Below are 23,260 nucleotides of genomic sequence, written 5' to 3' on the forward strand. Positions count from 1 at the left end.
CCACCATCCCTGTGGGAGTTGAGGAGTTGAACTGGCAACCTTGTGGCTGAGAGCCCACTGGCCCATGTGGGAATTGAACTGGCAGTCTTCTGAGTTAGGAGCACGGAGCTCCAACCGCCTGAGCCACCGGGCCGGCCCAATTTAAACATTTTAATATTGGGATGGAATAGAAAACATATCCATGGAACAGACTACAAAGTATGGAAAATAGAAGCTCCCAGATTTAGTTAATAAAACCACTTGGGGAGCCATCAGGTTTCTCAACCATATGAATCCCTAAAATATATTCCACGTACATTAAAATTTAAAATGTAAAAATGAAATCATTACATTCACTTTAGGTAGGTATTTAAGAAATTAGGGCATGAGACACACGATACCAGAGGCAGAAGCCACAAGGCCAAAACTGTTAGTTCATCGAGGGGATAAAAACTTTAGTATGCCAAAAGGAAAAATCCCCCTAGACAAAATCAACAGTCACTTGATAAACTGAGGAAAAGATGTCTGCAACATTTCTGACAAATCCCCTCTCACCTCAACAACGCTAATAATCAATATGAAGAATTTGTGTTAGGATTGAATTTCCTAGTAGGAAAGTGTGTGAAGGGTATAAATTCATCTGCATAAAGAGAAAGAAATGGCAGTAAGTGTGACAGAGTCAATTCTACAGTCATCCGACAGAGGCACATTCAAAGAAGATAACTTTTTTTTTTTTTTTTTTTGCCATCAGTTGTTTTGGTGTGTATTGCTTTTGTGCACGATGGTACTCAATACAAGTGGAGATGTGCGGCCAGGGTGCTCATATGCCTTCAAGACTGGAACTCACAAGCTTCCTGCCAGGCAGTTTGACACGATGCCCCCAAACCCTTAAAAGAATTCATCCCTTTATCCTGGTGATTCCACTTGTAGGAATTTTTCCCAAGGAAACAATTAAATGTGCCCTCCAAAGATTTCTGTGCAAGGATGTTCATCACACTGTTACTTATAAAGGTGAAAATTTGGAAGCAGTTTAAACACCCAGTGTTTGCTTTGGGGAATGAATCATTCGTATCCTGGCGTGTGGTCGCACCCTTGGGAGCATTTGTGAAGGGTGCTTAGTCACAAAGGAACGTCAGGATCAAGGCTAAATGAAGAAGCAGGAAGGATGGTGGCTGGAGCTGGCAGGAGAGTGGGAGTCGCGGGAAAGCGCTGGCGGCCAAAATGAAGATGGGTGGAGTAGTGATGGGAGAAAAGGTCGGTCTTCATTTTCTTCAGTGAATTTTGATTGAGCGGATATTGGATGCAAAGTGCTGTCGTTTAGGCTCAATTTAGAGAAAAAGAAGGTTTGGGTGAACTGAACCAAAGAAGGGAGTGCTGACCCTGGAAGGCGCACGTCAGGGTGGTAGATGGCTACTCTGCCCTGTGTCCTGGGGTCCACCCCGTCCCTCCAGACAAAGCCTTTCACCGTGGGGACTCTGCCTCTCTCCTGGCCGCTCACCTGCCAGCTGCTGTCCTCACTTCCCGTTCTTGATATGTATGAGGGATTGGAGTTCAAAACCAAACAAAAAACTCAGGGTATACAACTTTAAAATTAAAAAGAAAGAAAAAAATTCAGAACATAAAGCTTTTTAAAAGAGGGGCTGTGTTCTACATAAAAACAAATTATATCTTTTGTATGTGTGTGTATAGGGAAAAGACTGGAAGGAAACACATAAAGATGTTATTTCTGGTAAGCGCTGATAGAATTATGGGGGATTTAATATTTTTCTGTGTTTCTTCTTGTGATCAGCAGGGATTAGTTTTCGAAAAACAGTTCTGCTGAGGTACAATTGACGTGTAATCTGCACACATTGCAAGTGCACAATTTGATAAGTTTTGACAGATGTACACTCCCCATGAAACCAACACCATGATCAAGATAATGAGCACACCCAGAAGTGCCTCATGTTCCTTGTAATCTCCTCCCTCTACCTCTCCCCTCCCCCGTTCTTGCCATTGGTCCACTCTGTCACTACTATTCAATTTCCATTTCCTAGAATTTTATATAAATGGAATCATACAGTGTGTGCTCTCTCTGTCTGGCTTCTTTCAGCCTGTAATTATTTTGTGATTCATCCTTGCATTTGTACATATCAAGTTTATTCCTTTTTATTGCTGAGTAGTATTCCATTGTGTGGGTATAGCACAGCTGTTTGTGTTTTAAACAATCCAATGAATTACTTTACAATAGGGAAAAATCTCCCTTTTTCTTTTTTTTTTAATTGGGGAGTATTGGGGTACACTGTGTTTCTCCAGGGCCCATCAGCTCCAAATCATTGTCCTTCAATCTAGTTGTGGAGGGCACAGCTCAGTTCCAAGTCTAGTCACCGTTTTCAATCTTTAGTTGCAGGGGGTGCAGCCCACCATCCCATGGGGGAAATTGAACTGGCAACTTTGTTGTTAGGAGCTCACACTCTAACCAGCTGAGCCATCTGGCCTCTCCAACCCCCCTTTCTCTAAGTGTACCCTGAGATTGGAAGTTTGGATCCTGCTAGTCATGCTTCTCTGAAAGTTTGGGGCAGTTTTCCAGGCCTGACACAGTGACTTTGAGGGCGGCAATCTGGCCACCCCAGAGGGGCCATGTGCTGTCATTCACCAAACAGAAGTCTTGGCCTGTCTGTGGTGAGAGTTTTGATTTTGGTTTAAGGAGACTGCGTGCTGGGGAACAGAGATTTTGAAGAACTGCCTCGTGCGTCACCTCAGTCCGAGAGTTCAGAAAAGCTTTGTTGAAGGCATTGAGTGTGTGACTTTCATGTATCACTGGGGCCCTGGCGGTGCTGCTGTCTGTCCGTGGCTGGTCCGCCTGCCTGCCCAGCCCCAGGCATGACTGACAGCTCCTTCCTCATCCAGCAGCCCCCTCTGTGTAGAGCCGTCCTCCTTTTTACCTGCCCAGTGCAGCCCCCTGTCACCTTGTAGCTCTTGGCCTTCACCTTGATGCAGTTGATGGCCTTCCTTCCTCTGTTCTCCGGTGATGTTCACGGGGTCTCCCCCTGTCTGCTGGATCGGCACACACCTGGCAGCTCCTCCAGACCCCAGACTGCCCCGGGTCTCAGGACAGTGGGTACAGGCCCTGTGGGTACAGCGACAGGCCCTGGTATGCCCCCTCCCCATTCTCTGCCTGCTCATCTCTGGGGGCCCCAGGAGGTGCCTTCTGTGCTCCGGAGTGGAGTGAGGCCACTGAGAGCCTGCTCTGGCCTCCTCTTGGGCACGCCCAGGCTGAAAGGAAGGACTCAGCCACACTGGTTCCATGCAGAAAGGGGACAGCAAGGGAAGCCCCTCTGCACTTTGTACCTTTGTCCCTGGGCCTGAGTCTCCTAAAGTCTGTCATGTGATGTCCTTTTCTGTCTTTTCTTATCACTCCAAGCAGAAGTCAGACCCAGCTTCTGGCCAGGCCGGCAAACACACTCCCATCCTGCTGGCCTCCCTCCCACCCTCCCTCCCCTCATTGTTCTTCTACCTTGAGTACTGCAGTGCCGACCCCTTCACCCAAACCACGCACCCTGCAGAGACCCTGATTAACCAGGGTGCTGATGCAGGGATGACTGGCTGTCCTGCTCTGGACAGACGGCACCCTTTGTCTATTGGAGATCTGTCACTGCCAGCCGCCCTCGCCCCAGGGGCTGGGAACCTGTGCCGGGAGCAGCCTCAGCGCTGAGACTCATCCCACCCTCCCTTTTCTCTCAGGGCGTCCCCGGGGAGGGGTGTCACGGCCCCCCTGGCCTTCTCGTGGGAACAGTATGGGTCAGGTGCCTTTGTGAATTCCCAGTGCACACAGGAGGGAGGGGACACGCAGGGCTTCTCTCTCCCCATCAGGAACTCCCGTTTTTTAAAGTGTTCTTTGAAGGGGATGGAAACAACCAGTAGGTCCTTCTGTGTGATCTTAGAGCAACTGTGGGCCGGGTGTCTGCAACCAGGGCTGCAGTGGGGCAGGCTGGGAAGCGAGGGCTGTTGGGAAGTGCCAGCGGGCTCAACCCAGGATGACTGCCCCACACCACGTGGCGGTGCCCCCTGCCTGCCCTGCTTGAGGTTCAGGGAGCCTGGGAATTCGGGGAGCCTAGGGATGCAGCCTGGGGTGGGGGTGGAGCCTATGAAATGAGCCCAGAGCGGTGGTGGCTGTCCTTAGCATCAGGGTGGCCAGGACCCTGCTGGGTTGCTCAGGGGGCCCTTCCTGGTGTCCAAAGGTGCCCAGGTGTGTCTTTTGTGCGTGTTTATACTGGCGCTTGTGTATACTGGTGGCGTCCAGGTGCACAGGGCGCGGTGCCCTGCAGAGAGGGGAGCCTTTCCACAGGAAGGCTGCTCTGTGATACTGCCTGCCTGGGAGCAGGTTCAGAGGCCGCCCAGAGTCCCCGTGCACGATGCTGCTGAACCGGCTGGGTTTTGGGTGATGCTGGTGCAGGAGGGAAGTGCTGAAGTGGAAGGTCCTTTAGAGGAATGTGGGGAACCCAGTTGCCTGGGCGATTCGGCTCAGCCCCCGCCCCCACAGATTTTCTATTTTTAAAATTTTATTGGGGAATATTGGGGAACGGTATGTTTTTCCAGGACCCATCAGCTCCAAGTCAAGTCATTTTCAATCTAGTTGTGGAGGGTGCAGCTCACTGGCCCACGTGGGAATCGAACCAGCGACCTGGGTGTTATGAGCACTGCTCTCTAATCAACTGAGCCCACCAGCCGCCCTCGCCCCCGTGCCCCCCCCACACACACACATACACACAGGTTTTCAGACTTCGAATCCTGGCTTCTAACCACCAGCGGGGCACCTGAGCCTGCTGGTCAGCCTCACACTGGTCAGTGGGTCGCATGGAATGACAAGACCATGAGTAAAGCTTTTAAAAGAGAGGCGAGTCTTAAGCCTGTTCCCAGGGCACCTATTCTTCTCGTTCTTCTTGAGGAGAAGGGTGGGGCTCTGAAGGGTGAGTAACTTCCCCCAGGTGTTACTGCTTCTAGCTGATAGAGTGGGGTTTGACCCCGAACCTGTCTGACTCTAAACTGCATATGTCCACACCGCTTAGCTCCTGTAATCCTGAGAATGGCCCTGCAAGGTAGGTTTGGTTTTGATGGTTTATTCTGGTTATGGTGAGGCGCGCGGTGTGGAAGTAACTCGCCCAGCCACATATGCCAGTCAGGGTCTCTGCTCCTGAAGACGGCACTCTCCACGAGTCCCTGGACGTCCAGACCTGCCCTGCGATGGTTCCTAAGGGGCTTGACATCAGGCCCTCCAGTCTGACTGTGCTTCTGTGTCCAACCACTTCTGATGCTTGCCCCTCCCCTCACAGCCCGCAGGTTCCAGCCTCGATACTCCCTGTTGTGAAAACACCCCAAACACCGCAGGCCTCAGACCTCAGGCCTGTGTCCTCACCGCCCACGGGCTTCCCACATGGACCCCAGCAGACTGCCTGCAGGTCACTCTTTCCCCTCCCTCACCTCCTGGGAGAAGTGACTGTTCCCTGTCACTTCCCCTCCAGTATCCTATATGCACCTTCACTGCGTAGATGACAGAGGTGTCTGCCTCCCCATAGACTGAAATCTGAGGGTGGAGACTACTTCCGCCTTAGGTTCTGGTGATGGTCAGAAAAATAACACGTAGTAGGTGTTCTGTGAATGTTTTCCGATCTGATGCCTTTTATGTGTGAGACCTTTGGCAACAGGGTGAGAATTTTCCACGTGCCCAAAATAGGTGTGGATGGTAATGGATGATACAGATTTAATTTTTCAACTCCAGATTTTCACTCCCTGATTGTGTACCATGGCTGGATGTCTCAAGAAATTAATGGAGTTTAAAATTGGGGCTCATCTACCAGCATGATTTGGATGAGGTGGTGAGAGGCCTCAGATCTGCCTCCAGTTTCCACTAAGGCTCGAGGACCCCTGGTCCTGGACTGATGGGGTGCCCGGTGGGCTCGTCACTGCCTTTCTCCAGGACCCTGCTTCTGGATGTCTCAGAAATGAGTCAGAACATGTGCAGCGTGGGCTTGTGTGGGCGGCAGGGAGCCCAGAATTAGCTCAACTGTGTTTCAGCAGGGCTGCTGAGGGGTGGAGTAAAGGGAGGGGGGGCGTCTATGCCAGGGGGAGGAGCAGGCAGCCCTGACCCACAGTGTGGTGGGGGGCTCTCAGGAGCCACCACAGGCCTCAGGTGATGTGTGTGGCGGGGGGCTGCTTTGTGCCTGGCATGCCCGGCTGTGGACATGCAGTGGGTCAGAGGGGCAGGCCTGTGCGGCCACCGTCAGTGTGGCCCCAGCATGCCACGCCTGAGACAGATGTAGGGGCCCCCATGGGTAGTTCACCCCCAAGGAGTGAGTGGCACACAGGTGTGAGCATCGGCTTGCCGGCCGTTCACGTCCTGCCACTCAGTGCTGTCACCTGCCTCAGCACACCCAGGCAGGCGGAGCCAAACTGAACCCAAACTGATGAGCCACCAGACAGCATGTCCTTCCCCTCTGCCTGGCATGCATTGACTCTTTGCAAACTGCCTTTTTGTTCAAAGGGAAGGTGTGGTTAGCTTGGGTATTTTAATAAATTGAAAGCGCTTTGTCCTCCTTTGCCCTTTTTCCTGTTCTCCCCAGTGTCTGGCACAGGTACGCTGCCCGGGACACCACACGTCACCAAAGCAAACAGGACAGCATGCTCATCACCCCCCCTGCTCTGCTCGCTAGGGCAAAACACACCCCTGCAGCCACCACATGAGTCAGCTAGGTGGAACAGCGAAATATTTCATCACACATGTGTCAGCATTGTTCTAGATGAAACATTTTTTAAAGGTTTTGGTATGCGGTATGGGCACGTTCCCTCTGCGGTTTTCCCGTTGCCATGTGAAACACATGCAAGCACGGGGCTCATTGTGCTGGGATTTCTGTGAGTTTCATCCCGGGCACAGAATGCAGAGAAAGGAAACTGAGCGTCCGAAGGTTTTCAGGTGGCCCAGCAGGTCATTTCAGCCTCAGAGCACCAGCCTGGCCTTGGTCAGCAGCATTTGGGTTCAGGTCATGGTGAACGGGCTCCAAGTGTAGCCGGCACCCCCCCACCCCCAAGCCCCCATTCCAGCGGGTGCCTCTCTTCTTGCTCTGGAACCAGCACCTCAGTTTAGACCTGGTCATCCTCATCGATGCAGGACAGGGCCAGGGGTGGGGGTGTCAGGAGAGTGTGGGGACCACACCTGGACCTCACGCATGCAGCGGGGAGTCCTCACCTGGGAGAGTTGAGAGCAGGGACCACCCTCTATCAGCTTTGTCCCTTCAGTGTCTGACTTAGCGCTCTGCACATGGTGGACCAGGACCCTCTGTAAGTGCTTCCCACACCCCTCTGCTGGCACCTGGGGCAAGGCCCTGGGAGCATTTGCAAAGGGTCCCCCCATCTGTTCTTTTCCAGGCACAGCCTGCTCCCCACAGCCTTGTTGGGGCCCCACATTAATTGTGAGGTGAGTGGAATTCCGTGCCCCTTTGAAGGATGAGGTACCTGAGGCCCAGAGAGCAGAAGGGACAGGGCTGCTTTGGGGCCAGAATCCTGGGCATAGTGGGCCTCCTGCCTCTCAATTCAGCGCCTCACCCAGGCGCCCGGCATTGTCGTACCCGGATGTCCCTCCAGATGCTACCCAGAACTCTGGGTGTCATGATCCCATCGGTGAGCTTCATACTGGGGAATCTTGGAGCAAGGATAGGTCCAGAAATGGGAGAACACACTGGCAGGTGGGTGTAGGAGGGAGGGCTCCTTCCCTCTGACACACTTGGCCTGCAGGCGTCTCCTTGTGTCAGTCTCGTGAGCCAGAGCTGACTCTAGTTCTGGGGGATCCTCAGAGCAGTGGTTCAGGAGACAAGAAACTTGTCAGAGTCCATTTTCAGAGAAGATGCTGCCATCCGCTGTTCTCAAAATGCGTGTGGGGTGTCCTGCCTGAGGGATGGTCCTGGCCCACAGCCCCTTAGTGAGCAGTCATTGCAATCTGCTTCCTGCAGGTAGGAGCAGCTGGGGGAGGGGATGGAGCGGAGCAGGGAGGTGGTGCCAGGCCAGGGTGGCGAGCAGAATTCCCCCAGTATGGCGTGGGGGGAAAGGGACAGGATGAGGAAGCTGGTATCGGACTGCTTGATGCTTTATTCAGCTGGAGGGTTGGGAATCGGAACAGACTGCAGCAGCTTCCTCCTTCAGGATCAAATTGCCCCTTTTCAAAAGCTGCCAGAGCCCTGCTACCTGTTCCTTTTGTTCTCATCTTTGCTCAGCCAGGTCTCTGGCCCTGTGCCATACCCCCTGATGAGCTCTGGACCTGGGGACAGGCTCTCTGAGACTGCAGACACTCAGGAGCAGGATTCTTCTGGCCGAAAGGGAACCAGGGAAAAAGAGCAGCTGGCCAGGTGGCTTGGGGTGTGCCGCAGATGGAGCCATCAGTGCCAGGCCCCTGATCCCCGGGGAGGGAGGCCGGGAGGCCTGGCATCAGATTTCAGTGGGCCTTTGCAGGTCAGCAGCAGGAATGTACAGGGGAGGAAATTCCATTTTGCATGGCCAACGTTTGCTCCTGTCTTACAGCCTGACAGCTCAGTTTGCATTTCCAGATTTCATGAACCACGGTTGGGTGACGGTTGCCTGGGCCCAAATTACATACAGACATTCTCAGCCTCCTCTGTGGTCCCTCATCTAATAATCATGACTGCTTTCTCAGCCATTTAACAGGGATTTTTCCATACCTGCCCACCTCTTCTTAAAATTTATAGCAATTACACTGCACAGCTGTTACATGTAAATGGGGAGACAATTGAACCAAATAAAGAAAATAATTTTACGAATAAATAAGTACCCCTTGAAAAGCACAGGGAATTTGATGCAAATATCATAAGGGAAATTGAAGAGTTTGCTACTGCTATTGAGGGCTCTGGAAAAGATGAATTTCATGGTGTGCTCTGCTCAGAAACCTTACACAGAAATTGCCTGACAGCTCTCTGCCAATCTTCTGAATTTTTAGTGGGGAGTTCTCTCAGGAGTCGGAGGAACAGAATTTCTGAAATGTTGGTTCACTGTGTGAGGTTTAAAATCAGGACCCCTCAATATAGCCTCTACTTTTAGTGTTTGCATTAAGCTCTTAAACGGAGGGTTAGGGAAAACAAGTTTTGGGCAGTGGGCTTTTTCTGTGTAGACCTCTGAACCTTTAGGATAATTCTGTTTTTATACACATGAAAATAGGGACTCAGTCCAGGTGGAGAGATAACAGGTCAAGGTGTAAATGAAGTAAATTTCTGTATATGTGGGATTTTCATGGCAATTGCGAGGCAAGTACAGACCGTGGCCTTTCGTAGATTCTGAAGTTGTAGCCACACTGATGGAGGCTGTGCCAGAGCGGGAGGTCATTGGATCTGTAAACCACCTTGGAAACCTGAGCCACGGTCTGTTGTCCAGGGCAAGTGGCAGCTTGTACCAGGGAAGGGAGGGGACGGCTCTTCAGGTGTTTATCTGCCTGGTAGACATTCCCAGAGATAGGGTGAGTTTGAGTTTGGGTTTTTATTTGGGCTGATAAAATCTTCCTGTTCATTTACAAGCTGTTAGGTGGACAAGCCAGCCATAGGCTGCGCATGGGAGAAGCCGTGGAGTCATCTCGCTGGGTGGTCAGACCCTAATTGCAGTACCAGCGGCAGGCGTTTGCTAGGAAAATAACTTCTGTTGGAGCGTTGACTTGGTCCTGCATTTGTAGGCGAGACAGCGTGTGACCCATTCCTGCGTCACAGGTGAGGATTTGGAATTGTCTAGAAGAGACCCAATGCCTGATCTCAGAGCTTTCCAGCCCACACATTTGGGTTCCTGTTCTTTTGTGGTTGGTTTCCCAGATGAGATGGCCAGTGGGTCCACTGCTTACAGCTTTCAACAAGGGACTGCCAGCTCCTGCTACAGCTTAGCTTATAAGAGGAGGTCCTTTTACTCCGGCCTTCAAAACTTCATGTTTCTACTTAGTGTCAGAGATGAGAACTAGCCTCGTGTGCCCATGGGCTTATCTGAAGGTACACATTTTACTTTTGATTTCTTGCCAGATTTGCACAGGTGTTTAACAGGTGTCCACGCATTAGTATTTTCTGCTTCAGGAAAAACTCCCTCGTCAGTCTTTTTTATGTGGCCTTAAAGTAGATAGTACATTTTGCAATCTCTTCCACATAGCAGCCAGTCACCTTTTAGAATGTAATCAGACTTCTGATCCCAGCTATGATGTGGTAATAAATATTGGATTTACTCTCCTTTCCTAAGCAATTATGATACTGCACAAAATATATGAGACAACGGTTTTCAAGAATGGAACAATGCTCAGTGCAGGTCTCCGACCCAAACTGAAGTATGTGAGGTGAACTGCACGTTCATGCTGGCTTTCTGTTGGTGAGTACCTGCAAAACCGAGGCACAAGAAAGCAGACACCAACAGACGGTCGAGCAGAGGAACCAAAAATCAGAATTTTGGGGTGCAGACACAGCTGGAATTTGTGGGGCAGGGTCCTGGAGAGAAGGGTTCTGAGCAGAGGAAGTATTTCAGAAATCTTCAAAGCATTCCCCTAGAATCGTGCCGACATGCTAAGCTGTGTTTACACAAGACAAGACTCTTTGAGGCTTGGCAGAAAACAACTACTGGGTGTTGGGAGGAGGAGGAGGAAGATTAATCAGCAAGTGAGCTGAACAGAGATTCTGGAGGTTACACAGTGCTGGGAGATTTAGAGTTCTAACCTGCCAGAGTGAAGAGACCTTGCTGAACACCTTGAGTATTCACCTGAGACCACAGAAAGGCCACATCTTAGGAGTTGGGTTACCCCTCGTCTACCCTCTAGTCTAGAGTAAGGGCCACACTAAACCCACCATAACAAAATCTGAAAATAAGCCTCACTGGTATCAAGATATGCCAGTCAGCTAACAGCCCGCCAGAATAAAACTCAATACTCTTTCAACAAAGTATTATCAGCAATATCCAGCATACCATAATAAATCACTAGACACGCAGGACAGTGTGACCAACAAGAAAGAGAAAAAGGTCAATAGATACAAACCCATACAAACATAATGATTGAACAGATAGGGATTTCAGTAGAGGAATGGAAAGTTAGTAACCAAATGAAAATTCTAGAAATGAAAAATACATTCATCTGAAATGAAAAATTCACTGGATGGATCTGCCAAACAGCGGTTTGGGCACTGTAGAAGAAAATACCAGTGAACTTGAAGAAGACAGATCAATACAAACCAAACTGATGCACAGAGTGAAAAAAAAAAATGAAAAAAAGATACAGAGCCTCAGTGACATGTGATTGATAATAGCAAGTAGTCTAAAATATGTGTAATTGGAGTTCCAGAAGAAGAGAAATTGGGGCAGAAAGATATTTGAAAAAGTGTCCCCAAATTTGATGGGAAAAAAACTCAACCTACAGATTCCAGAATTTCAGTGAACCCCAAGCAGGGTAAACCCAAAGAAAATCATTTCTGGGCACACCAGAATTAAATTGCTGAAAACAAAAGATAAAAATACAATATAAAAGCAGCCAGAGGAAAGAAGGTATATTACCTGTAGGGGAAGAAAAATAAGGACACAGCTGAATTCTTATTAATGCATACCAGAAGACAATGGGACATCATCTTTAAAGTTCTGAAAAAAACTTAAAAAAAATAAATGTGAAACAAAGACATTTTCAAATTGACAAAATTTGAGAGACATTGTTCCCTGCGGACCTGCATTATAAGAATCCTTAAAGCAAAGTCTTCCCAGAATGGAGATGACACCATATAGAATATGGATCTATATGAAAGAATGAAAAGTGCCAGAAATGAGAAATATGTTGTAAATATATAAAAAAAATATATTCTCACTTTAAAATTTCTTTAAAAGACAACTGGTGATTTAAAGCAAAAATAATAGCAATTTATTGTGGAATTTCTAATATTTTGTAACAGTAAAATGTGTGACAAAGAATAAGAGGAGGGTAAATGAAAGAATACAAACAAGCAATAGAGAAAAATCAGTGGAAACAAAAGTTGGTTCTTTCAAAAGATGAATAATTAAACTTGTTGGCTATCCATATCTTGGCAGTACAACTGAAGCTGTGGAACTACTTGTCAATATTCTGATGTCAATAGTCTGATGTATTAGACTGTATTTGTAAACTAAGACACCACGTGTTAATGTCTGCTAGGGTTAAATTTTAATCCTAGCCTTAGCTGTTATGTTGAGGTTACGAAGAAAACAGGTGGATTATCATGGTAGTTAGGAAATGCTTTTATCATGAAATTGTAACTTTTATAAAACCATGTTCAGTATGGTGATGGTAGAGTGCAAAATGTCTACAATAAATTATAGAATATTTAAAAACAAAACAAAAAAACCATTATAAATAAATAAAATTGATAATCCCCTAAGAAGATTAATCAAGAAAAAATCATGGGGCGGCCGGTTAGCTCAGTTGGTTAGAGCGCAGTGCTCCTAACACCAGGGTTGCTGGTTCGATCCCCGCATGTGCCAGTGTGAGCTGCGCCCTCCCCAACTAGATTGAAACAATTACTTGACTTGGAGCTGATGGGTCCTGGAAAAACACACTTAAAATAAAAATAAAAAGAAAAATCAAAGGAAACCAAATGGCCAGTATCAGAAATGAAAGAGGGCATATTATTATACATCTCATAGACATTAAAAGGATAATAATGGGGTACTAAGAACTACTTTTTGTCAAAAAGTTTAATAAATTAGATGAAATGAATAAATTCCTTGAAAGACACAAATTATCAAAACTGACCCAAGAGGAAAGTGAAAATCTGAATAGCCGTAAATTCGATTTAAAAAAAAGAAAATTTTGTAATTAGAAACATTCCCACTAAGAAAACTCTAGGCCCAATGGCTGTACTGGTGAATTTTAGAAAGAAAAAAAAAAAGAAGGATGAGATCTTACACAAACTTACACAAATTTCAAAGAGGAAGAGGAAAGAGGAAACACTTCCCAAATAATTTTATGAGGCCAACATAATGTAAAGAAGTTACAGATCAGTATTCCTCACGAACAGAGGGGGACACACACACGCAATGAAATACTAGCACACTGAATACAGCAATATATAAAAAGGACACTATCTCATGACCAAGTGGGTTTATCTCAGGAATGCAAGATTGGCTTAAAATGTGAAAATCAATGAATGTAATTCACTACATTTATTGAATAAAAAAGAAAAATTATGTGATGTGTTCAGTAGGTACACAAGAAAACATTTGACAACATTCACAGCCTGTTTATGATTAGAAACTCTGAGCAAATTCAGAGTAAAAGGAAAACTTTACAATCTGTTAGGGGTTACCTCCCAGCAGCCCATAGCCAGAATCATTCCAAACTGTGAACTGTTGAATGTTTTCTCCCTTGATCAGGACTAAGGTGAGGAAGTCTGTTTCCACCACCCCATACAGCACGGTAAAGTCCCAGGCAGTGCACTAAGGGAACGAAAAAGAAAGAAAGGGCATAAAGTTTGGGAAGGAAGAAGTGAAATTATCTTTATTTGCAGAAGACATAATTCTTAGTAATTCAATAAATGCTACTAGAGCTAAGAGGTGAATTTAGCAAGGTCGTAGGATATATGGTCAGTATGCAAAAATTAATCATATTTCTATATGCAAACAAGAGTAACCGGAAAATGAAATTAAGCATAAGTCACATTGTACCGGCCCTCTGCTGGGAACCCTCTGATGGCATCTTTCTTCACTCAGAACAGAATTTCAAGTGTTGCCCACGTCTTACAAGGCCCTCTTGCTGTGTACTCTCCTCTCCCCACAACACCCAGCATGTCCCTGATCCCCCGCCAATTCCCCTTGCCGTGTTTGCTCTCCCCTGTGCCTGCACTCTTCCCCCACCTACCCCACAGCTCATTCCCTCACTCATTCAGGTGTCTGCCGACTGTTACACCTCACTTTGGTTTTGAAAGCTCTCACCACCCCCCTTGCAGCACGTTGGCTATCAGTTTGTTTATTGCCTCTCTTCCCGCTCAGAACATACGAGCCAAGGTGTCGTGAGCTGTGGTAGTTCCTGGCTGGCTCTGCCGTGCCTAGCACGGTGCCTGGAACCGAGAGGTAGGTAGTCAGGACATACCTATTCCATGGATGACAGGGAACAGATTGTAGCACCGACAGGCATGAGGCCTGGGGCTAAACACCAAAATGTACGTACATAGTGTGCTAGGCTCTTGAGTTTGCTTTTGTCTTCTTTTTTTAAAAATCAATGTAATTTTACTGTGAAAGAAAGGTTACAGTGAAAAATTGCGATGTCTCGCCAAGTCCTGCAGTGGGACAGGGCACATCTGTAGGGCACCTGTTGTGTGCTTGGCATTCCATCATGGGCAAAGTGCTTTCCCGGACATTGCCACGTTGGACCCGCACAGGGCCCAGTGACAGAGTGGACAGGACTGTGAGTCAGAGATTCGGTTACCTGCCTACGGCTGCACAGACGAGCTGAGCTCGAGTCCTGGATTCAATCCTGTGTTTCCTTCCACTGCACCCATGATGGGAGCCAGGCCCCATCACAGAGTCACTACATGGTCACTTGCGGGCAAGGCAGCTCCTCAGGTCTGATATGTTCTAGTGTCTCTGTTTTGTGCACATGTGTACAGGATGGCAGGTGGAGCAAAAGAATTTTCCAGGTTTTCGAGATCTGTTTTGAAGGAGGATCTGTGGGAATGGAGGCTGGGGCCAGCCCAGCATCAATCAGGGTCAGATGTTTTCACAGATAAAGAGGCACAGGAAGGGTGCTGCCAGCCCTGGGGTGCCAGGAGGGCCCCACAGGTGTGTGCCCTAAGGGGCTTCAGCCCAGGGACCGTGGGTGTGGCCTGGCTGTTGTCACTTATGCCACTTTAGGCTGTGTGGCGACGAATGGGGAGAAATAAAGCTGGCCTTTTTCTTCTCTGATTAAAATTTATGTTGATAAACACTTGTGGGTCACTGCCAAATGAAAGGTTGGGGGCTTGTGTGCTGTATTTCGTTGGATCATCAAACTAGACAAGAAAAATGCCACCTCCATCTTCTCAGATGAAGAAACAGGCAGAGATGATCATGTGGATTTCCCAAGGTTATTCCCCTATAAGGTAGCACGTCTGGGAAAGGAGCCCAGGTCTTCAAACTCCAAGTCACTTGCTCTGGGGAGTGGAGTTGGGGGGCTTCAACTGAGAGAGGCCTTGTGCATTGAACAGCTCGGTTTCCTGCAGATTCATCTCTAGGAAAGGGTGCCTAAGGGCGGACATAAAGCAAGGCAAAAGGATGAAAGTGAACTCCTGTGAACGCGTGTGCAAGGAGGTGGGACACTCTTGCTTTCAGTGTCTGCTCTCTCTGCATGGCCCCTCACCTGCTAACAACAAGCAGTCTCTCTCTTTCTCTGGAGATCATTTTACCTGTCCTTACCAGGGTGGAGGTTCTCGCTCCACACAGGGCTGACAGGAGGAGCTCAGAGTATCGCTGACAGCTGTGATGACCGTGTGACAGTGACTCGGGCTCTCTTACACGAGGCTGCAGCTCTGTTTTGCAGATGTCATTCTGGGTGCCCAAGATCCGACAAGGGAGTGCCACCTGGACACAGGGCCAGGAAAGCAGGACTTCTGACCACAGCAGGCTTGCTTATCACAGACCGTGTGTGTGTGTGTGTGTGTGTGTGTGTGTGTGTGTGTGTGTGTGTGTGTGTGTGTGTAGGGATAATGCTGGAAAGAGTGGTTATTTCCTTGTAATTTAGGATGCATCAGAAATAAAAACTACTGACATCAGTTTGCAGAGCAGTTACAGGGTGAGGAAGGTTAAGGGCGCTGAGCCCATTCTCAGAGTTTGGGGTTAATCAGAACACAATTGGTTTTCATCGTTGGTATATTGTTGCTTTAGAAAATATATATACACACACACACACACACACACACACATTCCTTGATTCAAGCTTTGGCAGTCATTGCAAACCCCTCTCTGGTCCACGTGCCCACCAACATGTGGCTTGTTTCCACTAGTGGGATTATTTAGCAGTAAAATGTGACATCTTCTCTTAGACTTCAGCTCCTTTATACTTCCCTAGATGTGACTTTCAAAAGTAGGGGAAAACAAAATGGGTTTTAAAATCAGGGAATCCTCTTGGAGACATGACCTGTAGACCAGTATGTGTCTTCTGGATGAAGAGGTGACTACTGGCCCAGAAATACTGACCCCAGGGATCAGGGGATGACTCGGGGTCCCAGAGTTCAGGAAGGTGGGCTATGGCGGGTCCCTAGAGCCAGCCTTCTCAGGTGCTTTTGCCGGGTGAGGAGACCCCTGTCTAGTGCAGGACCCTCAGGCCTGCAGGCCTTTCCCTCCAGCTGGAGGGATGGTCAGGCCCTGGCACTAACCAGGGACCCCCTCCCCAGCTTACCCTAAACGGCTTTGAAAGCCTAAAACCTGGTTTGCGACTTTAGGGTGACAGTCATATCTGCTCTGAAGGCCACAATTCATGCTTCTGGCACCCCCCATCCTGCTCAGGGAGCCCATAGACATTCATCAGGCAGTTGGGCATGGAGTCCCATTGTCTTAGGGGAGGGACTTTTTCTGGCTGTGTCGCAGGGGCTGTCACTCGCCTTCTCCATGGACCCAACCTTGGGCCTTGCAGGCCAGAGCAGGTGTGCAGGCTTCCGGGCACCCCTTCACCATAGAGCTGGTGACACTCAGAAAACTGAGTCCATCCGTGTCTGTGACTACATGTGTCCTGGCTCCTTTCACTGATGACGTTGCTTTCCTCGTTCCACCTGGGACAATGTCTAAATCACATTCGCAAGTCACATTTTAGAGTTGGTGAGGCTCCAGGAGCCCTCATTCCGAAATTCGTGGACCTTTGACTTTGTCCGTCAGAGAGCGGCCTTTTCTGACCATCCCCGTGTAGGGGTCTCCTCCCTCCAAGGCCCCACTTCTCAGTTGGTGTCCCGTCATGGAATATTTCACCTGGATTTGTTCCTCAGCTCCTCTCGTGTTCACGTCTTCCTGCTTAAACTAGCTCGCGAGTGCCTTGCGAGGAGGGCTGGTATTGGATCCTCACTGGCACTGCAGGGCACGGCGTGTTTTCAGCAAAGTGTGGTCACTGCTCGGGAGGCTGGGTCAGCCTCGCAGATGGTGCACACCCAGACAGGGCTTACCCGATTTTGCCCATTCTGGCTCCAGATTCTGGACTCTCATAAGGAGGATCTACCCCTAACTGTAATCAGTCTCTCGACTGTGTCTTTGAGAATAGACGGAGGACTCCTATTCCTTGGAACTGCGGGCCCTGTGGTCTGACATGACGACTTTACGTGTGGTCCAGTCGCACAGAGAAGCATCCTGTGTAAGAGGCCTGGTGGTGTGGCATCCGCCTGCGGCCTCCTGCACGGGCGTGTTGTGCTGGGTCAGGATGCCCAGGCCACAGGCACCTGCCCCCCAGGGCTCTGACCTCTGGACTGTGCTCTTTGCTGTGTCCTGGCAGCTGTGTAGATAGGAGCGGGGTTCCCCCGAGCGCTGGGGATGGGCAGACCTTTGGGAAGACGACTTCCCCTCCCGAATGGGGACGCAAACCAGAAACCCTTCTGTGCAGTGCTGGCGACTGTCCCGCTGCAGCAGAGGCTGCACGGCCTCCTAATGGTCAGGCGGTCACCATTTACTGAACCCCTTCCATGGCCAGGCCCTGGACCAACACGTCTTCATTTAGTTCTCAGCAGCCCTGCAGCGGTATGTCCCATCTCACAGACGAGAGCAAAGAGAGGCCATGAGGGCTCACGGAACTCGCCCGAGGTCAGCGTGCTCTAACTGGCAGAGCCCAGATCGAAACTCAGGGCCGGCAAAGACCCGTGCCTTTTAAGCCCTACCCCTACCCCACCACCCCTTGACTTATTGAATCACATCCTGTCCTAGGTGAGGAGAGTGGCGTGGTCCTTCCTTCCATGGAACTTAATTCTGTAACCCAGGCCAGCTCTGATTATTCCCTGTAGCTGTTTGCCCAGCAAGGCTTTGGCAGGAGGCTTGCACCTCCCCCTGCTGGCCTCGGGCCATTGCATCACTTTGGGGGTAACAGGATGGGACAAGTATGCACGGTTCTTTTGGGAGGCTGCCCGCCTCTGTACTTTATTGAACAGCCCACCTTCGCCTGCCCCCTCCCCACACAGTGGACAGTCAGGCCCTGAGTGCCATCTCTGCTCTTTCTCTCTCCTGGCTCTCTAGTACCCCTTGGAAAGCCCGGGGGAGGGGGCACTGGGGGAGTTGTTGCTAGGCGGTTTTGTGGCCCAGCCCTGGCTGCAGGGGAGACCAGGGCCCCCCGTCACTTGAGCCTCCAGTCCATTCATTGTGCTCCTGTTTTGCCAAAATGTCCCCATCACATGTCCAGGGGTCTCGCCCTCGGGCTCTCCATGATCAGACCTGCACTGGCCTTTCAGCCCTTTTCCCTCATTTTTTCCTTAGTCATGTTTTTTTCACCAGCCCGATTGGGCCAGTCTGTCTGCTTCCCACACCTTGCCCTTTGCTGCCACTGCACGTGCCCAGGCGCTTCCTCCCTCCCCCCGCCTGAACTGCCACCCCCACCCGTTCCTTCACCTGGACATGTCCTACCTGTCCTTCAGAGCTTGGCTGCCGTCCCAGCTTCAAAATGTCCTTTCAGGAGTTCTAAACCCAGAATGATCTCAGCCCTTGGCCCGTCCATTGGCGCCTGCTCACGGTCTGCCTTGAGGACATTTTTTCTCTCTCCTATAAACTTGTTTAATTTACTACGGTCTGTCTCTCCGACGGAAGTATGAGGTTGTAGGGGAACTCTTGCCTTGTGTATTTGGTCATTCTTGGGTTCTTATTCAATAATTTGAATTTTGAAAGAAAGGGTTAATGCCTTGCAGTTAGAGCTCTTGTGTCACTCCTTTGAGTTGCCCGGTAGCCGGCATCGTACTGGGACCTTGGCGACTTCTTGGACAGATAGTGTGTGTGAGGAAGAGCGGTTCTGTGGAATTTTGCTAGGATTGGAATTTTGGCTAAAGGAACTGGATTACGTGGCAGTAGGTGGATTTAATATTCTCTGCTACCAGTCTGCCTGGAGGACATGTCACCTCTTCTTCACTCAGGTCCCTCTCAGGTTCAGCGGCACAGAGAGAGTGTTTCTGGCATCTTGGCTTTGTAGAGGCCTGGTGGCAATGAACTGGCACAGGATTCGTCCAGTCACCATAAAGGACTACATTGTGACTCCTCCAGATTTCAGCCTCTGTCTCCTTCCTTTTAGCAAAACAGCACCCTTTCTGGCAGAATTTAGTATATCCCTCTTCTATTTAAGTAAAAAACCCCAAACGTATTGTCTTGTGGGAAATAGCCTTTTGCTGTCCCAGGCAGAACAGTCTGCCCTCACACTCTTGGAGCACAGCGGTGACATTTCTGTAGCATCCGGCCTTTACAGTCCACAGTGACAGGCCACGAGACCTCCCTTCCCTGCCAAGCTCTGGACAATGTGGAAAGCACGGGCAGGTGCAGACGAGGCCTGGGCCCAGTGCGCCCATCTGAGCCAGAGCACGCGCCCTGTGGCCAGGTAAAAGGACTGTAGGTGTGCGGGTCGGCTGTTCTGACCCTCCCTTCTCTAATCTTTGTGATGCTTACCACCTGAGTTTCTCATTGGCCCTCATCACATGATGCCATGCTTTGGTGCTTTTGTCGTGGGCACGTCCTCTCTCCCTTTATCTCTGAGAAGTGAAGACTCTGTTCTCAGGTCTCTTCCAGACCCCCACATAGCCTGACTTGCATGTGGCCCTTTAAGTGAGTATTGATTATTGACTGTTTTTTCTTTTTTATGTGAAAAAAACAAAAGGGCCAGTAAAACTCCGACAATCAGCCATAAAACTCCACGCTCCAACCAGGGGGCCAGTGGGGAATTTCTTTCAGCTGATCCCTTTATATTTGGTCTTTGTAGCAACTAAACCCTAACACGATCAACTCTGATTAGATATGTGTAAATTCACCGTTTGGGGATTATTTGTGATGAACTGTAAATCCCATATCAGCTTCCCCAGCTATTCAGCAGGCTTTGGGGCTCTCCACCAACCCCTTCGATGGTGGAAGCTTGGGGAGCATCGTCATTTCAGTGGAACCTGTCTGCGGAGAGGGAAGGAATCTGGCTGAGGAAACCTGTGCTCGGGGGTTTGGGCCACTCTGGAGCCATGTCCCTGAGGGCAGGGGATGGCCACCTCTCCCTGTTCCCCGTATGGTGCTGTGTGCGTGCAGCCAGTCAACAACGTTTGGGGAATAAATTGTCAAATGACAGAGTTGCCTTGTAGCCCCCAATTCTATGAATAGCTGAATATTTGTGTGCTTTCCTTCTCCTTTCTTATTTTTATGAGAATGTAAGGCAAACCAGTAACAAAGGCTTTGCTGTGTTGCTGTGTTTCCCGTGTTAGCTTTGTAAAGAATTTGAGTAAAGGTTAATTTTTCTTTTTTATTGGGTTACGTTGGAGCATCTTTACTTCAGGAGTTAAAAATGACCCCAGAAGTTATACCACATGGAAGCTTCAGGGCTCTCTGTTTTACTAATCTATTTCAGTGAAAGTCACAGGTTTCCTGCCTACCCCATAGTATGAATTTGGTTTGCGGCTATCAGGGTTCCTGTGAAAGAGACAATTTCATTGGCATCCAGGAGAGAGAAAAACGTGAGTGATAAAAGGAGCCAAAAAGCCAATATACAAAGCAATGCTGTCAGTGCCTGTGTGTTTAATACCAAAAGGGTAAAAGGAATAAACTATTGTACACGCCACAGCTTGGCTGAATCTCAAAAGCATCATGCTTAGCGGAAGAAGCCAGTCTCAAAACGTTACGTACTCTACGGTTCCATTTTTGTGACATTCTCAAAAAGACAGGACGGTGGTGACAGAGAACAGATCAGTGGTTGCCAAGGAGTGGTGGAGGGGAAGTGTGCGACTATAAAGAAGCAGCAGGGTTTCCTTGTGTTTTTTTTCCGGGGGGTGGGGGGAGAGGGGTGCAATGGGACTGTTCTATGTCCTGGCTGTGGTATCTATATAATGTGTCAAACTCAGGGAACCAGGCACCAAAACCAAATCAGATTTACTGTATGATAGTTAAAAAAAAATTTTTAAAATACCAGAAGGATGAGCAGGGCCTAAGTTGTACAGTCACTGACCACAGGTTCAGTCCCCTCTCATCTCGTGGAAGTAACTGTCTCGGTGCCGGTGCCGAGAGGTTTAGAAAGATCCCCGACCCGGGGCCCACTTCCATGGGTGTCCCTCTGCTGACAATTGTCAGGATACTCCCGAGGTTGGGATCTGGTTTTCTCTGTTGCATAAAAGATTGTGGAGTTGGCACCTCTGCTCCAGACTTGCCCCTTAGGATGTATGTAGGGTACAGGGTGGGGTGAATATTTTTTGGCCACTCTCAGGATTTCATTTTGTATGTGCTTATAGGGTTTATATATTACATGTTTCTGTGAACATCGGTATTTGTGTGAAATGAATACATTTAGAGCAACTGTTTATTTTCAGCTTCTGGAAATAAATTTACCCCTCTGAGATGTTTTCTTCTCTGAAAACATGCACATGTCCAGAACTGTGGCTACGTCTCTGTTTCTCTCTCCCCAGCAGAGCCGGGTCTTCCATCTCAGGGAGTGACTCCACCATCCACTCACTTGCCCAAGTTTGAAACCTGATGTCCACCTGTCGTTTCCCTTCCCAGCCCTGCTTTTGGCTCCATGTCTTGTGTATTGTGTCCCTTAAGTGGCCCTCAAATTCTTGCCTTCCTCCCCCACGCCACCACCCCAGCCCCCCAGCCACCCCCAGCCCTACCCTTCAACCAAAGAGATCATTCTTACACTTACGTTTTAATTTTTTAAATTTAATTTTATTAAATCTATTGGTGTGACATTGGTTAATAAGATTATGTGTTTCAAGTGTACAATTCTCTAACATGTCATCTGTATATTGCATTGCGTGCTCACCACCCAAAGTCAAGTCTCCTTCCCTCACCATGTATTTGACTGACCCCCTTTACCCTCTGCAGCTGCCCCCCCACCCCTTCCTCTCTGGCCATCACCACTGATGCTCGCATTTGCTCATACCATTCTCCTGCTGAAAAATCTTACCATGCTCTCATTACCTTTAGAATAGAGTCCAAGCACCTTAACATAGCTTCATGTTCTTGAATCATCCAGCGTTCCTCTGCTTATGTCTCTAGTTTAGTCTCCTTCCCCACCCCCCAGCCAGCACTCGCACTTCTTACAGTCATGGACGGCTTCTGTTCACACTTGCCTCGGCCGTCACAGAATGCTCTTTCGTACACTTGGCATCATGCCGCCCCCCTCTGACCACACTCAGCATCGGGCAATCTTTCCATTCATCTGTCCATCCTCAGCCTAGATCTCACTTTCTTCTGCTCTGAGCATCCCTCCCTCCTTCCTGGCCTCAGAATCACCTGTACTTCTGGGCTTGTACCTGCCACACTAGATCACCCCCCCCCCAGGTCTTTGTGCACAGGGTCCTCCCCGTGTTGTCACTGTTGTGTCCTGGGCAACCAGCTCAGGGCCTAGAGCTGAAAGGTGCTGAGGAAACATTGTCTGAAGAATGGACAGAGTCACCTGGAAAATCTCAGAGCCAGCGACGATCTGGAGGCGCCTGTCCCTGCCCTTTGAATTGCTCACAGTCTGGCCAGGGAGATAGCAGCTGTTGAAATATGTGAATAATAATTGTGTGAAATCATGTGACATGGACTCCACATGCCACGGTGGGAGCGCATGGGAGCTGAAGGAGTCGAGGCTGTCGGAAAAGGTTTCACGGAACACTTTTCCCAAACTGTGTCTTTACCTGTTGTCTCACATTAGATAGAGTCTCCCCGCCTTCTCACACTATGCAGAGTGCCGAGGTGTGCTTGTGTGGCTGCTTTTCTGCTCTAATTAATGTGGAAATGCTCCCCAATTTGACCTCTCCTGCAGGGTGTCCTGCAGCCAAACCATTTATAGCGATGTGTGGGGAGGGGGCCCTCTCCCTCCTCCTTCTTCCCACTTCTCTTTCCTCCCCCTACACCTAGGAAGATGGCTTTCGACTTGGGAAACACAGTGTCTTGAATCAAACTTGAAGTGCACCTGCTGATTGGAACCTCTGACGGGTGCAGAAGCCATCCCTGTCTGTGGCTTGTCCCAGAACTGCTGGCAGAAGTGGCTACATCCAGGGATTTGTGCTCTGGGGTTGGGTCTGCAGACTATGTGCTCTGGCGCTGGGCGCAGGTGACTGGGGGAAGCTAGGCTGGGTGAGCACTCTGCTCAGGGAGGTCCCTGTGGCCGTCC

At 49.2% G+C, this 23,260-nt stretch overlaps 1 protein-coding gene across 6 annotated transcripts in view; it reads left to right on the forward strand.

The window, feature by feature from the left end:
• Positions 1–23,260, forward strand: part of CRACDL (CRACD like) — a 112,047-nt gene that overhangs the window by 13,987 nt on the left and 74,800 nt on the right. Inside the window, exon 1 of one of the 6 annotated variants that reach the window (XM_081069697.1) lies at positions 7,929–7,961. The exons of 4 other annotated variants lie outside the window; for them this stretch is intronic. The gene's annotated coding sequence lies outside the window, so the exon portion shown is untranslated. Of the gene's footprint in view, positions 1–7,928; positions 7,962–9,927; positions 9,987–23,260 lie in introns of those variants that run through there. One more of the 6 variants, XM_081069698.1, reaches the window with a different exon arrangement.

Source organism: Rhinolophus hipposideros (genome assembly GCF_964194185.1).
Source record: "Rhinolophus hipposideros genome assembly, chromosome: 12".
NCBI lineage: Eukaryota > Metazoa > Chordata > Mammalia > Chiroptera > Rhinolophidae > Rhinolophus > Rhinolophus hipposideros.